This window comes from Budorcas taxicolor, chromosome 5 (genome assembly GCF_023091745.1).
Source record: "Budorcas taxicolor isolate Tak-1 chromosome 5, Takin1.1, whole genome shotgun sequence".
NCBI lineage: Eukaryota > Metazoa > Chordata > Mammalia > Artiodactyla > Bovidae > Budorcas > Budorcas taxicolor.
Genome location: NC_068914.1, coordinates 77,101,595 through 77,118,058, shown reverse-complemented (window position 1 = coordinate 77,118,058; position 16,464 = coordinate 77,101,595). Strand labels below are relative to the sequence as shown.

Genomic DNA, 16,464 nt, shown 5'->3' with positions numbered 1-16,464 from the left:
ATGAGACTGAGTGAAAAAAGTGTGTCACAGATAACACACATGTATGTAAACTCAAAACACGTAAAGCTGAACAATACATTGTTTGTAAAACAAACAGAGATGATAACTTGCGAAGGAAAGCAAGGACTCATTAATTAAAATTCATATTAGTTTCGCTATGGGGTAGAGTGAGGAAGGGGATGTAAAAGGCAAGAGGAAAGTGAGTTTTAAAAGGTTTTGAAATTGTTCCACTTCAAACCTGGGTGGTAGGTACCACATATATTACACTAATTTTGAATCTGTACGTAGGACTACTCGTACTCTTGTGTATATGATACATTTAGTTTAAAAAAATAAGACTCTGAGCCCCAGAGAAGCTAAACAACTTTTTAAAGCTCATCAGCTAAGAATTGACAGAAAGAGAAATCAAGTTACTCAGTCTGAGTTTAGCCATTCCTGGATTCTAAAACGTCCTCTCACAATGATGAGTTTCTGGTCTAGTAAATTTAAAACAATTGCAAGAGTCTTTTTGCACTGTTAAATCGCCAGTGTCTTGCATGGTGCCTGGCACGTGGTAGGTAAACCTCAGCGCATGTCTACTGAGTGTCTGCACACACTCTCTCTTCCAGGGCTTACTTCGTGCCAAGTCCTTGGCTTGTATCATCTGTAATCCTCACACAACTCTGCAAGGGAGTTACTCTCCTTCCAGTTTACAGAAAAGGAAACTGAGATTCAGAGAGACCAAGAAACATGCCCAAGGTCATGAGCTACAAAGTGACAAAGCCAGAATTTAAACCCAAGTGTTTCTAACTCAAATCCAGTGTTTCTCCTGTCCTATGAGGTTGCTAATAACACTATGTGAGATTTCATTCATTTACCAAGAACCTCTGAGAATCCCACCAAAGGACAGGTTGAGTGCTTCCTACTGTCTCCAGGCTCTGGTGCCTGGAGTGGTTTGCACAGCCAGGCCCAACACCGGGTAGAGCAGTGCCTGCGTGCATGCTAAGTCGTTTCAGTCGTGTCTGAGTCTTTGCAACCCTATGGAGTGTAGCCCTCCAGGTTCCTCTGTCCATGGGATTCTCCAAACAAGAATACTGGAGCGGGTTGCCATGCCCTCCTCCAGGGGATGTTCCCTGCCCAGGGATTGAACCTGAGGTTCTAACATCTCCTGCATTGATAGCAGGGTTCTTTACCACTAGCGCCACCTGGGAAGCCCATAGAACGGTAATCATGGGTAAACTTTACATATGGGGCAGGTCACTGCATCTTTACTTTAAAGCTTGGTTTTCCATATACATGCTGGAGAGAATACAGTAGGTCCCCTACGTACGAACCTTCAAGTTGTAAACTTTCAAACATTAGAATGTGTATTCGCATATCTAGTCATATCAGGCTTGACTGGAGTTGTAGCTTGGCCTCCATCTCCTATTGTTGATGATCCCTCAGCTCTACCGTCTCCCACCTCCTCTCCCTTCTCTAGTTGGTAACTCTTCTTGCCTGTTCACTCAATGCCAGTCCCTGTATGCCAGCCAGTCACTGTACTTTTCAAGGTATTGCACTGTAAGATTAAGAAGTTTTTCTTTATATTTTGCATTTGTTTTTTATATATTATTTGTGTGAAAACCTATTACAGTACAGTGCAACATAGCTGATTGTTGTTAGTTGGGTACCTCGGCAAACTTTGTTGGGCTTACAAACAACTTGGACTTCATGTGCTCTCAGAACAGAATTCACTAGCATGTAGGGGGCTTACTGTACTCATAACCTAATTCAAAGAAAAGCTAGCAAAGCTGGGAAGATGAAAGGAGACAAGGAGAGGGATCAGCACAGTATCTGGCAGAGGCTGTCAGGTGAGGCTGGAATCCAATTCTCTTTCCACGTGTGTAGGTCCAGGAGCGTTCCTTAAGGGACAGCCAGGAGAGGAAGAGGTAAACAGAGTGAGATTAGCTTCCAGTTGACCTATGGGACAATGGCCTCTTCTTCCTTGGTAGACTTAGCACTTAGATGCTCATCAATAACGTGACTTGTTTGAAATTGAGTTTATTTGCCTTCCAGACCATCCAAGTCTTGTTTTATCCATGCAATCTCTCCACACGGGTTCTTGTCTGCTGCTTTTACCCAAGTAAGGAACCCAAGAAAGTGGGACAGGCACCAAGGTCTGAGGCTCTAGCGGAGGGGGACTTCTTCTGAGAGAGCACTGTCCCCAGAGTAACCTTTGGGCAGACTGAACTCACTCCCAGGTCACCTCCTTCAGATTGGTGTGTAAGTCCAAACCTGCCACTCAGGAACATTTCTGCAGGCCTATGTACGATGTGCAAGGCAGGCCCTGAATGCCTGTGGCCGCCTGCTGAGAACAGAGGTGTCAGGTTGCCCGGAGGCTAAGACCGACCCAGTGTGGGTCCTGACTCTCCCACTCACCAGCTGTGTCACCTTGGCTCACCCTCCCTGAGCCTTGGTCTCCCATCTGAAAATGGAACCTGGTGTGGTTCCCACGTCACAGGCCCTGGCAGGTCTGGGAGGCCGTGCCGCACCTGGTACCATGGAGCCAAGCGTGCGGCAAGTCGCTGTTCCTGGAGCTACAGCCTCAGTGCCAGCAGGTGGCACACACTGAGCATCTCACTAGCAGAGCTCTGGGCCTCTTGGGTGCCCCACAGGGCCTGGAAAGTCACGCGTGACCTCAGAAGGCCAGTGAGAGGAGCAGCTTCCCAAGGTGCTGCCCACGCTACACTTCCCCGCCAGTGTGGTTGCCAACGCCCTGCTCAGGACCAGGGCTCTCCCCTGTATAGAATGGGGACTTTGTGTGGCATCTGGTTCTGGGAACACTGCTCGGTCTATTCCTTGGCACGGGACCTGCCCAGCAGGTTTGCAAAGGCATGACACATGCGCAGACTCCTCGAGAGTCTGCCATTTCTCCCTCTGGCTCCCGCCGCGTACCCACCAGCCTGCCACCCCTGCCACCCCAGAAGGTCTCTCCTCTCCCCTCCCCACAAATTGTTTCAAAGGATAAGACTTTCCCAAGAGGTCTTCACCTGCCCTTTTCATTTGCCAATGATGAGAATGACTTCCTTCCTGCCACAGTAGACAGTGTTTGCACAGTCATCAAGGAGGCTCCACCCCCACGTCCCCGTCACTCTCAGGCTGAACCTCCGGGGATTCTCCAGGGAACCCACCCTGAACATCTGGACCACCAGGACACAGGACTCAGAAGGGAAAGTGGTTTCTCTTCCACATGTCACCATGTCAGGATGCAGCGGCTGCCACCAACGCCTTTTAGTCTGGGTTGAGCAAGAACAGTCTGTCCCCACCCTGGACCATTTCCCTAATAGTCAGACCTGCTGAGAGTGAAACTCCAGCATCCAGGGGACCCGACTCCATCTCCTGCTCTGCAGCTTCTCTCGGCTCCTACCTCCACTTCACTTACTATATCCTGGGAACCTGATTACAAGTGACCCGTGCCCTGTATCCACATGGTAAGGTTTGACTACCCTTCCATTTCCGGTTGTCTACCCGCGTTAATGCTGCGCTCCCTTGCCAGGTGGCGTGGCCCCTGGAGGTCTGGGAAGATGCATGGACAGAATGAAGAGGCTGCAGACTTGGGGGAAAAGGGAAGAGAAAGCGTGAGGTTGGGTCTTGTCTCCAGGATAAATCCCGGTTCCCCCAGGGGCACCTGAAGGGGAGTTGGCAGGCCTTCCTGTCCCTGTCTGAGGTAGTGGTAGGACAGGAAAACCAAAGGTGAGGCCAGTCACAAGTCAAGGGTGTAGGAAAGTCATGGGGAAGGGAAAGGGGGTGAATGGTAGGCTGGTCCTTAGAGAGGGGAGCGAGGAACAGTGCCGCCCTCAGGGAGAGACTGCGCTTGGAGGTAACGCCACATTACAGGTTACCCCCAACTTCCCTTCACCATTAAGCCCCACCCCCATCTTCTCTTCATTAAACTCACACTCACCTGTCTTTCCTTCCACACCGTGACCTCAACTGGGTCTGTGGTGGGGTTTGTTAGAATGCCTTAATGTTCCAATTTGTCCTGAACAACTTGGGTTTATGTCTACTGTCCTGACAGAACTATTCATCTCACCTCTTTCGCTCCCAGTTTGGGCAAAAAATTTTACAGTCACTCTCTCTAGCCCATCCAAGAGGGGACTGACACAGAAGGTCAATGGCGAATCAGAGCAAAGTGTAACTAGAAATATCAAGACCACACCGCTCCCAAGCGGCAGCCTGGCTGGCTTCTGCCCAGCTGGATCCCCTGAGAACAGGACAGTAGTGGAGGGAGAGCCCAGGACCCACTGCCCAGCCTGGGCTCAGACCGTCTAGGGGGAGGAGGCCCAGTCTGGGGGGTTCTGCTCCCCGTCATCCCTCAAAGGACCTACTACCATGCTGGGCACACAAGAAGCTCTGAAGCAAATCTTATCATTTGCTTACTTGTCTTTTCCTGCATCCAAAACACACATGAAAGAAAAGTGAAAGTGTTAGTCACTCAGTCGTGTCTGACTCTTGGCAATCTCATGGACTGTAGCTCACCAGGTTCCCCTGTCCATGGGATTTCCCAGACAACAATATCGCGGTGGGTAGTCATTTCCTCCTCCAGGGGACCTTCCCAACCCAGGGACTGAAGCTGGGTCTCCTGCATTGCAGGTGGTTTCTTTACCATCTGAGCCACAGGGAAGCCCACATGAGCTGTGACAAACGGAAAGCTGGAGCTCCTATAGCTCACCCTGTTAGCAACACACCGGAGAGCCATCCCGGCTCAGACCTCCAGGCGCTCAGGACTCTGGCTCTCTGGCCACTGGAACCCACATGCTGGATGTAGGCACTGGCCATTTCTAGGCGAGAAACTCTGGTTCTCAGGCAGGACGGCCACTGCCTTCTCAGGATGTGGGATAAAGAAATGAACAACTGCAAGCCCTTCTCCTGTCTTGGTCTGGCCCATGAGCCCCCAGGCTTTCCTCCAAATGTGGAAGGCACTGGCATTGGCACTGGCTATTTGCTCTGGGAATAGAGGGTGGGAGTCCAAGAAGACCTCTTGGTGTTTCCTTTGGGACTCAGTCTCCAAAGGAGATTAATTCTGAGGTCAAATAGGGAAGTAAGACCAAGAAATCACAAACACAAGTAATCAGGGCACCTCACACAGCATCAGACTTTCTACAACATTTATTCGAATAAAGTGACAGCCTTGGCTGAAGAGCTGTGAGGAATTAGAAAAACTTCCTAGCCCTCTTCTTCCCCTTCTTCCTTCTCCTGCTCTCTTCTTTTCTTATGCCTTTTCTCTTTCCTCCTTTCTTATCCATTATCCTGGAAAGGGTCCAAGTCATGGTTGATGAGGGACAGCCAAACTGAAGCCATGGGACCCAGCCAGAGCACACACTGTGAATTCCCCAGCTTTCTGCAGTTTGAGTCAGCCCTATGGCCTGGCTGTGGATTCTCCTCAAATGGGTCCAGAGAGGCTACTGAGGTGGTTGCAGGGGGAAAGAGTTCTGGGGCTCCTACTTCTGCCCAAGGATCTGAAGCACCCAAAACAAAAGTCAGAGAGAAATGTGAAGTCTTAGTAACAACCTCCTGGTCTGACACCATTTCAGAAGGACCTACAATCTCTTCCGGCACTTTGACAAGGATGCGATGGGGAAGGTCTCCCCCAAACATGACACTCTTGGTTTATAGAGTTGACGCTCCAGTGTCCAGATAATCCATTTCCACCTCAGCAAACCACCTCTATTTCCCAGCCCAACTTAAAACCTTTGCCAACGCCATGGCTTCTCTCGTCGCAGAATCTTCCCTGATTTCTTGTGCATAGCCATCCCACTAAGACACAGGCAGCTAACGAGATCACTAGGCAAACATGGAATGAGGGACTGGAAAAGTCTGTGGTGCTGGGATGCACCTCCTGGTCCGAGGAGAATAAGAGATGTAGATTTACCACGAAGCCACAGCCCCTTCACTGTCAACCCATTCTGGAGTCGTACCATAGCCACCCCATAATCACTGCTGTGCTGTGTCCCCTTCAGGAGTGGCCGCCACCGGCTTCCAGCAGGGAGCTGGCGCAGAGCTGAACTCTGCCCAGGAGAGCTTTTGCAACACTCAGAAAATGCCTGCCCAACTGCTTGCCTGGGCTCTGGCCCCTCTGGCTGCAGCTGAGCCCAGACAGGAGGCTGGCTGACTCACTCACCACACGGAGGAGGAAGACGAGGACAAGATGCGGAAAGGGCCTGGGCTCACAGGGCTTTCCCAGCCCAGGCAGCCTGGGTCTCCGTCTCAGTGGTCCATGGTGGGGAGGGGACAGTGTCCACCTGCTCCCTGGAGACCATATGATGTTTCCTCCTACGTACTTCCCCTGAAACCCTCTCCACCCACCACCCACAGATGTGGGGCTCCTCATTCCTCCAGTAGAAACTACTCCTTGAGTCCTCTCCTCAGTTAGATGCTTGTCTCCCAGGTTCATCCGGACACCTATGAAAGGGGTTTCTTGAAAAAATAAGTCCAGTGCGCTAGGGTCAACCAGGTCTAAAATAATCGGTAGGGTGTTTTTTTTTTTTTTAAGTCAAGGAAAAAAGAAAAAACTCCACTTAAAAGATCCAACTCCATCATCGCAGGTGACCATACACGGGCCCTACAAGATAACAAGGCTACACACACCCCACCCCCAGAAGACCTCAGCACCTCCGAGAGCCAATCCTTCGCTGTCTTATTCCTCCCGCTCACGCCAAGGCGCCCAAACTGGGGAAGGACGCAAACGCTTCTGATTGCTCAAATGCCGAGCACCCTGCCGGAGCAGCATTTCTGCATTCGGCTGTTTGAGCCCCGAGGAGCTCGCCGCTCCCCGTGCCAGCCTGGCACGAACTTCAGGTCTTTCTCAGACCTCAGGATCCCCTTAGTGCCCCAGCCTTAGGGCACGAAAGCCCAGTTCTCAGTCGCCAAGTTTGCCCAGACTCTAGTGTTTGTTCCGGGGCACTGAGGTCCGGAATTCCCGAAGCCCCCAACCCTGCGCCGCCTAATCTCGATCCTGGGACCCCCCCGCGCCCAGCCCCGCCACTCCCGGGTGCGCACCTGGTCCTGCTGGTGGGCACGCTGCTCAGCGCTCCCGGCGCCCGGGGCTCCGCGGCTGCCTTTTGACAAGCGGAGACGACCCAGCACCTGACCCCGCCCCTCGCTTGCCCCGCCCCCGAGCCAGCCCCGCCCCAGCCCCACCCACAGGTCCAGTCTTCACTTGCCGAGCGCTCCAACCGCGCTGCAACCATGCCGACTTGGAATCAACCACCGCACTCTCTCCTGGGAGACTGCCCAGTATAGACTGTCCAGGACTGCTGTCCATGGGCCCAGGCAAGCTCTGCCCTCCGTGAGCGAGAGCTTTCGATGGTTATACGTGTGCAGATCCACGAGTCTGCTTGCGATAATCCGTGATGCTTCCCCTTTCCTCCCGTTGTCGTGGTTCCACCCAACTCTCCGCGGACGCCTCCTCCAGGTGCGTCACCCCCACCTGGGATGACCCGGCCAGGACGTCTTCGTCGTCTGCTGGTCTCGGGAAGAGGGGCGGAGGCGCCTGCAGCCGGCACGAGCTGTTCTCCCAACGGTCTAGGGGGATCTTGGGGGCCAGCCGCCTTCGCGCTACCCCAGCCGAGCTCCAGGGAACTCAACGGGGCTGAAGTCGAGTCTGGAGTTGCACTGTATCCCTACTCGATGTCCCCACGGGTGCGACCACGGCTGACCACGTACTTGGTCCGTCGCGAAAGTCATCCAAGCAAGCTGAGTCTCAGCTTCCCTGGGCCCTGGGCCCCAACACCACCCACCCAACCATGCCATGCGACCTTGGTGTGAAGAGATGGAAGGAGGTGAGAAGCACATCTGAGACCTAGAATTGTAGGTGGATGCGGAAAATTCGCCGTAGAAAATGCGAATGGCTATGTGCTAGGCACCGCTGTAGATGCTAGAGGAGAGCCCAAAAGGATGTGGTTCCCTCCTTAGAGCTCACTGTCCAGTGGGAGAATGTGTAAACAGTAATTACAACCTAATGTTCTATAATAGAGATGCCCAGGAAGTCATCCACCAGATGGTACCCCTGTTCAGGCAGGGAAGATGTTGCCATTCACCTTTTATAGAGGAGGAAACCATGGCTCTGAGGGACAAGCTGAACAGGTGGGACATTGAGGTACAGAGAGGTTAAGTGATTTGCCCAACATTACACAGCTATGCCATGAGGGGCAGTTCTAAAGCTCAATAAGTTGTCGCTGCAGTGGCCTCATCCATTTCTGAAACAGTTATGCTAGGCTATAGGATAACCCAGCCCTCTCAAACTCTCAATAACTGGATCAAGAGAAAGGGACCAAGGCTAAAAAGAAAAAAGAACCTTTAAATAGTCAAGTTTGTTAAGCACTGAAACAATTCATTAAGATAATATCATTGATACTTTCTCTCTGGAAAGGTTTTAAAGTATAGAAAAAACACAGATTGATTGACCTTGGGAATGGGCTATCCATTCTGAGAAAACAGATGAAAGGAAGTGCCCCTTGGAAGATTCTGCCAGCCTGATGGATGGATTCCCTGCTTGTAATGAAAGCCAAAGAAAGGATCCCCTTGCCCAGAGCACCATGGGAAAGCTAGCAGCTATTTTCATGGGCAAGAGAGTTTAAGAGGAAACCTCTAACAACCAACACCTTGAAACACCCTCAGGAAGTTCCATGAACCTCTGGGAGAAGTTGATCACTCAGAAGTCACTTTGTAGTGCTTATTTGGCCAGGTGAACCTGGCATCTTGAAAATAAACCTTATCAAAAAGTGGTAGAAGATGAGTACTAAGTGCTCCATAGTAATTGGTAGTGTCTTTCACAGCTCTTCATTTGATCTTCATCATGACATTCTGAGCCAGGCAGGCTGGAAAATACCCTCCCCATGGTATAACTGATGTGCAGAGTCACCAGAGCTCTTACAGCTAAGGAGTGACAGAACCACTTGAACTCAAATCTCTCTGTACTTTTCATGGTTCCATGCTGCCTCTCAAAAAAAAAAAAAAAAAAAAAAGTCTATAGGCTTTTCATCTATTGGATCACAAACTAGATAACCCAGCCTTGGAGAACTCAGAGGTTCTGAGTTTGGCAGAATTAGCCATTAACCACTCCCCAGCACAGGTACTCATTAGTGTGTATGTATGCACACTTGTGTTAGACTCTTTGTGACCCTATCAACTGTAGCCCACCAGGTTTCTCTGTCCATGGAATTTTCCAGGCAAGAATACTGGAGAGGATTACCATTTCCTACCCCAGAGGATCTTCCCAACTCAGGGGGAGAACCCATATCTCTTGTGTCTTCTTCACTGGCAGGCAGATTCTTTACCACTGCACTACCTGGGGAAGTGGCACTCATTAGCCCCATCGCTAACCAATTTCTTTTTATCGTCCCCCAGTACTGGAACTGCTCCCTCTCATCTATCCCTCCAGGCCCTACCCTCTTCCAGGCTGCTCTCCAGGTAAAAATGTGCCCTTTGAGCCCTCTCTGTAGCACTCCAATCTAGCTGTTTGCTTTTCCCTTTTTTAGGGCCCTTTTCTCTTCTAAAAATTTTTTATGGTTATGGGTATGGTGGGAAGGAAGGAAAGACACTCACTCAGAAAACTCTGGGGCTTCCCTGGTGGCTCAGATGGTCAAGAAATCTGCCTGCAATGCAGGAGACCCGGGTTCTATCCCTGGGTTGGGAAGATCCCCTGAAGCCGCCTACTTCAGTATTCTTGCCTAGAGAATTCCATGGACAGAGGAGCCTGGCAGTCTACCGTCCATGGGGTTGCAAAGGGTCGGACACAACTGAGCGACTAACGCTTTTCACTTTCAGCAGACTCCGTAACATCAGAGAGACACAGAGTTATGGATTCATAAAAACAAAAGCTACCAGGTCATCCCAGTTAGTTCTCTTGTTTTTATAGATTAAAAAAAAAAAAAGTCCAGAAAGGTGAACTTATTTATTTTTTCTAAGCTATGTTAGGGTTGTTCTCTTTGTTTATGTTCCACATGGTGAAAATGGAATGAATAAATGGAAGACACTGTAAGCAGTAAAAGCAATCCAAACAAAAGGGTCTTCCTGGGATAGTTTTATCGAATTTTTAACTGCAACTCATAGTAAGAAATGATTTTTGTCATGGCTCAGTATACCCATGAAGATACACATTTTATAAAACAAGAGATGCCCTGCAATGTTTAAATTATTTTTCTCTTCCTTCCTTCCTCCCTCCCTTTCTTCCTTTTGTCTTTATTTCTGGGATCCACCAAATTGATTTTGCAATCCACAGTGGGTTGTGACCTAAAGTTTGAAAAATCCATTTTATTGTGAGATCCCTTTATTTAGAAGCCTCAACATGAGATTACCAGAAAGGCCTTTGAGAGCCCAGCCTGGCTTGCACAGGGCACTCTCAGAATCCCACAAAGGGTCTAAGGCTTCGGAGAATTCTACATCCAAGGCCACATTGCCAGGGTTAAGTCATTGAGGAAGCTTGTATCCACCCAGTATTTGCCTTTGTGGCCTTAACTCAGCTGTTATCCTACCAAGATCCTGCATTTTCCAGCTTTGGGGTGGTTCTTTCAGCCTCATGAAGTTTTATGGCATGTCAGAAATCCTGACTTCCCCAAAACAGGATAGTGGTGGAGGTGTTACATGCAAGGCCACACATAGTGAGTGTCCACAGACTTGGCTTGCCCTAGACAGAGTAGCTCATCACTGTTGATTCAATCCAAATCCGTCTGGCCCCAGGGCTCCATTCCCAGTAGCCCAGCTCATGTCTTCATCCTTGGGGCTTTTGGCTCTTTCCCACCTGCCCCCATACCCTTGAGCCCTAGGCTGCCAGCCTGCTGGCCCACACATGGCGCTTGCTGGCACAGTGAAGTGGAGCCTGGGGGCTGGACAGAGGAAGGTGGAGACTCCCACCTGAATCTCCCAGCAGAGGCAGCTCCAGAGCTCTCCTAGGCTGCCAGGTATTTGCTGGGCTCCCATCCAAACCCCAGCAGACAATGATGACTCTTCAAGCCCCCATCCCAACTGTGGAGACCAGTGGAATAAACAAGAGGCTCAAGTCCTTTCCCACCTACAAGGGCCTGTGGCAGTCAGTTTTACAGCAACTACGACCACTCTAGCAGGAAATGAAGGGACCCTATCCCTTAGCCCTTGGGGAAATTCTTATTTCGCTCCTCTAGGGAGGTGTATTTTGGAGAGCCTGGTGAGGCCAGTGGGTGGAAAGGCTCTATAGCATGGGAGTAGATGTCCCGGGAGCAGATAAGAGTGCCCTTAGCGTCACATCGCTGCTGAAGAGGTCAGTAGGGAAAGGCTGACTGTTTTCAAAAGAAGCCCCCTCTACGCAGAGGAAAGTCTCCACAGAAAGTGATTATGCAATGATCTCCTTTTCTTCATACCAGTGAGCAGAAGCCTCACAAGCCCCATCCTGGGCATGCCTGCTTCTTTCTCCAGAAGAACAGGAAGGACATTCCGTAAGTCACCCAGGAATGCATTAAACAACTCTTCCCTGGGGCCTCAACTCCAGAAAGATGTGGCTGTTGACAGCTCTTTTCCTTTGGCCTCTGGCCTGGGACAAACACTACAGAAAATGGACACCCCTCTCTTTGTATTTGCCTCATTGCCCTATGTCATTGCAGATGTTGACATTGTTAAGACTGGTGTTTCTGATGTTCGTCTCCACTTCCACCAGGGATCACTCTGGACTAAATGGTAGTGATGTTGTGCTGCTTTGTATTATTTGCATGTCCTATAGCCAGGACGTGATCTCTAAACATTTCTGATTGTGAAACCTTCTTGAGTCCCTTGGACAGCAAGGGATCAAACCAGTCAATCCTAAAGAAAATCAAACCTGAATATTCATTGGAAGGACTGATGCTGAAGCTGAAGCTCCATTACTTTGGCTACCTGATTCAAAGAGCTGACTCACTAGAAAAGACCCTGATGCTGGGAAAGACTGAGGGCAAGAGGAGAAAGGGAGCGGTAGAAGATGAGATGGTTGGGTAACATCACTGACTCAGTGGACATGAGTTTGAGCAAACCCTGGGAGATAGTGAAGGACAGGGAAGCCTGGGGTGCTGCAGCTCATGAGGTCAACTGAACAACAACAATTGGCAAAAAATATGAATATATGAATATGAGGCTTCCCAATATGACTTTAAAAGGTCAATCATTAGCTCATATTTCAAGTCAAACTATACAGCTGGGGTGAGATTCATCATCAACATTAATGAATGTAAAATTCATATTGCAAATGATGGTCTTGATACTTTTTATCGACTTTCCTAACACTCCTTTGCACTCAGATGCCTCACCCAACATAACTGACATGGGACCATCTGATAAGAGGACCAACTGAGGGTGCAGTGTCAATCTGTATATTAAACATACCAACAGTTAATTTTTTTTCTTCTTTTTTTTTGGCCACACAGCATGTGGGATCTTAGTTCCCAGATCAGGGATTGAATCCACGCCCTCTGCAGAAGAACCTTGGAGTCTTAACCATTGGACTACCAGGGTAGTCCCACTAATACTTCATTTTTAAAAAATAAAAAAGCAAATGAGAGGCTTCCCTGGTGGCTCAGTGCTAAAGAATCTGCCTGCCAATGCAGGAGACACGAGTTTGATCCTTGATCTGGAAAGATCCCACGGAACAGATAAGCCTGTGTGTCCCAACTCTCGAGCTTGTGCTCTAGAGCCCAACAGCCACAGCTGCTGAAGTCTGAGTGCCCTGGAGCCTGTGCTCCACGACAAAAGGAGCCCCCACGCCCTGACTAGAGAGTAGGCCCCACTCGCCGTGACTAGAGAAAGCCCTTGCAGGAATGAAGACCCGGCACAGCCGAAAACAAACAAGTAAATAAAGTTAAAAAGAAAAAGATGAAAAAGGAAGGCTTTGCTATCATCCTCCTGTGCCCAGTGGATCACGAGCCATGCCTTCCCTTGGAGACTTGTGCTCTAGAGGACACAGAAGCAAGATTTAGATCCAGAGAGTTTGGCAAGTTAGGTGACCCATTCAAATCTACAAGTAGTGAATTGCAAAGCGGGGACTAGAGGCCAAGTCTACTTCCTCGAAATCCAGGTCTTGCTCTTTCCACCACCATCTGGCTCCTCTTCCCTCTGCTTTGTGCAGAAATGGAAGCACATTGTGTGTGAGAGAATCTCTTGAGGGTTAGAAACTAAATACTGTGATCTGATCGGCTTATTTAAGCAGAGCCTGAGGCAGGATCCAGGTGGAATTCACTGTGGTGTGTTTGGGACCACAGCTGTTAGTAGTCTGATGCCACAGGTCTTCAACCAGATTAAACCAGAGAGGCAAACAGGACAGGTTCTCCCGGCAGTGGCTACCAGCAGGAAAGGGTGTGGTGGCCACTTGTGGTAACAAGGAGTAGGAGGGCAGCCCTTAAATTCCTAGCTTGGCCACCACCAACGGCCTTCCTTCAACCCACATTCTCTAGAAGTGTCCCTCAGCTGGGGTTTCTGGGAGGGAGGAGTTGCCTGACCTCTGAGTGCCAGCTGCCAAGCCCAGAAAGAATGTGGTGAAGAGAATCAAACCATCAGGGGTTTCCATCCCTTTACCCTTTAACCCTCCTCCTCCCCACTCATCTTCTCTGTCCAGACAAGTCAGTTACTCCTGTCTAGGTCTTCCTTTGCTGCCCTCCCTCTGCTCCCCAGTTTACTTCACATACCTCTGTACCATATTCATCACCAGGCTCCTCATCTGTCAAGTGATGGAGAATTTGAGGGCCATCCAGGGCTGATGGTCAATGAAACTATGACTTAGACCTGCCTAGAAAGGAGAATAACATCCCAGCTGCCAACACTCCCCCACATTCTCCCTGCCTTTCCTTCCAGTGAAACCTAAAACATGGGTGAGCATAGGTCAAGAGAGAACATTTAGGCAAGTAGTTCAGGTGCCTAGGCATGAAAACACCAGCTGTTGTCTCCTCACAAGGTTGAGATGGAGATGCTGAGCGGGACGCTGGACACAGAAAAATAAATTACAGCAACTGAGTCTTTGTTCTATGTCCTTGAAGTAATCTTAGTACCCCAGTTCCCTGTTCTCTTCTCTTCCCGAGAACCTTATGATTGATCTTGACAAGAATTAGCAATGAATTCCAAAAGCAAAATGTCAAAATCTCCACCGTTACTTCCTAGAGATGACTGAAGTAATTCAACCATTTCCTCCATGTTGGAAGCTGGAACTCTAGAGAAATACATATTTCTATATCATTTTCACCCCCTCATCTTCTCCCCTATTTCATGAGGCTTAAACTTTGGACTGATATCATATACCCTGTCAGTTGTAACAGTGCAATCTAGCCTGATAGAGAGTCTGATTTGGTGCCTACAGCTGGTTTATTTCCTTGACAAAGCCCTGAATGTGAGGAGATACAATTCCTGCTTTGTGATTAATAATAGTCTCCCCTCTAATCACTTGTTATCTTACTGCATTAGACTATACGTTTACATTTGATCTGCAGCAATTAAAGATTTATTGCCATGTTTCTCTCTGCCACCTTTTAAGTAGAGGGCATTTGAGGACAACTGGTGTTGGGACCAGAACAATTGACAAAGAATTGTGTGTGTCAAGGTTGCATTACTTTTGTCTCAACCTCAGTCTAAAAAAGATGTTCATTTCTAACAGTACAATGGATTAGATGCCTTGAATCACCCTTTCAGATGAAATAACAATTTTAATTAAGCAACATTTAATCTTAAATATATCACCAAGCTGGCACAAAAGAAAGAAATCTACAGAATTCAAGATAAATTGAAAATAGGAACACAGATTGGAAAGCAAGGACCAAAACTGGTCTTCATCCTGAGAAAGTGTCTTTAGAACCTTGGGAAACTTGGCCTTTCACTTGGACGGCTTTCACTGTTGCTGGGACAAGAGGTATGGCCAAGGGGTTATCCGGATAAAGTTGGGTTCTCAAAGGTATACCCCAGAACTCTCTGTGTAAGGAGAATGAGAAATAAACCTCCATATAGCAGGGAATCTGACCTGTGTCATTCTGGATGGTAGGAAAAATAATAAATAACTCCTCAGATTTCATAACCACAGCCAGGGCTCAGCTGGGTCTGCATTCCACCCACCCCACAAATACTCAAACAGAAAATTTTAAGTGATTTCAAGTTGGTACTACTCAGGTAACTGGTTGAATCAGTTGTAATCCTCTCTTTAGGAACTTAACCACATCCTAGTAAGCAAAGACTCACCACAGGTGAAATCTCAGGTAAAATTACAGCTTATGGTCCAAGTCACAAAACACATATGCAAATATATAGCACACTGAGTGAGGAATCAGCTGAAACAGACCCACAAAGGCATTACATATTTAAAGTTTTAGACACAGAATATAAGGTTTTTGTTTGTTTGTTCTAGAAAGAAAAAAGAGAAACTCAAAAAAGTACAGGAAATAAGTTATTTATTAATTATAAATAACTTGGAAAATAATCAAAAAGAATTTCTGGAAGTAAAAAGTAAAGGTGTTGAATCTTAAAACTCAGTGGATAGATTTAGTAGCTGATTAGATACGGCTGAGGAAAAAATTAGTAAGCTGGAAGCTAGAGCTGAAAAATTGATCTAGAATGTAATCCAGAGAGACAAGACAAGGACAGTATGAGATTAACAGATATAAAGGAGAGAAAAATCGAATTGTGCCAAACTGAAGCTCTGGAATGATACAGATAGATAGGAAAGAGGTAATATTCAAAGAGACAATAGCTGAGATGTTTCTAGAACTGTAGAGAACTTCTGGAAACCCAGTGAATACCAAGAAGATAAATAAGAAGAAACTCACATCTAGGAACATTGAGTTGTTGTTCAGTTACTCAGTTGTGTCTGACTGTTTGTGAGCCCCAGGACTGCAGCAGGCCAGGCTTCCCCGTCCTTCACTATTTCCCAGAGTTTGCTCAAACTCGTGTCCATTGACGATGCCATCCAATCATCTCATCCTCTGTCACCCTCTTCTCCTCCTGCCCTCAATCTTTCCCAGCATCAGGGTCTTTACTAAGAGTCGGCTCTTCACATCAGATGGTCAAAATATTGCAGAGGAAACTAAACACAAAAAAAGAGAGAAAAGATTGTGAACATTGGCCTACAAAGGAATGGTGATTAGACTTAAGGCTGACTTTTCAACAGCAAAAAATGGAGGCCAGAAGATAAGGATATAGCAGTATCTTCAAGGTGCTGAGGGGCTTCCCTGACAGCTCCGTTGGTAAAGAATTTGCCTGCAATGCAAGAGACCCTGGTTCAACTCCTGGGTCTGGAGAAGGGATAGGCTACCCACTCCAGTATTCTTGGGCTTCCCCTGTGGCTCAGCTGGTAAAGAATCCACCTGCAATGTGGGAGACCTGGGTTGGAGACCTGGGTTCAGTCCCTGGGTTAGGAAGATCCCCTGGAGGAGGGAAAGGCTACCCACTCGAGTATTCTGGTCTGGAGAATTCCATGGACTGTACAGCCCATGGAGTCACAAAGAGTCAGACACGACTGAGCAACTCTCATTT

General features: G+C 48.3%; 1 protein-coding gene across 1 annotated transcript in view; it reads right to left on the bottom strand.

The window, feature by feature from the left end:
- VDR (vitamin D receptor) overlaps window positions 1-15,870 on the bottom strand; it is a 63,975-nt gene extending 48,105 nt beyond the window's left edge. The window contains exon 1 of the mRNA XM_052640919.1: window positions 15,759-15,870. The gene's annotated coding sequence lies outside the window, so the exon portion shown is untranslated. The remainder of the gene's footprint in view (window positions 1-15,758) is intronic.
- Between the last annotated feature and the right edge of the window lie 594 nt (window positions 15,871-16,464).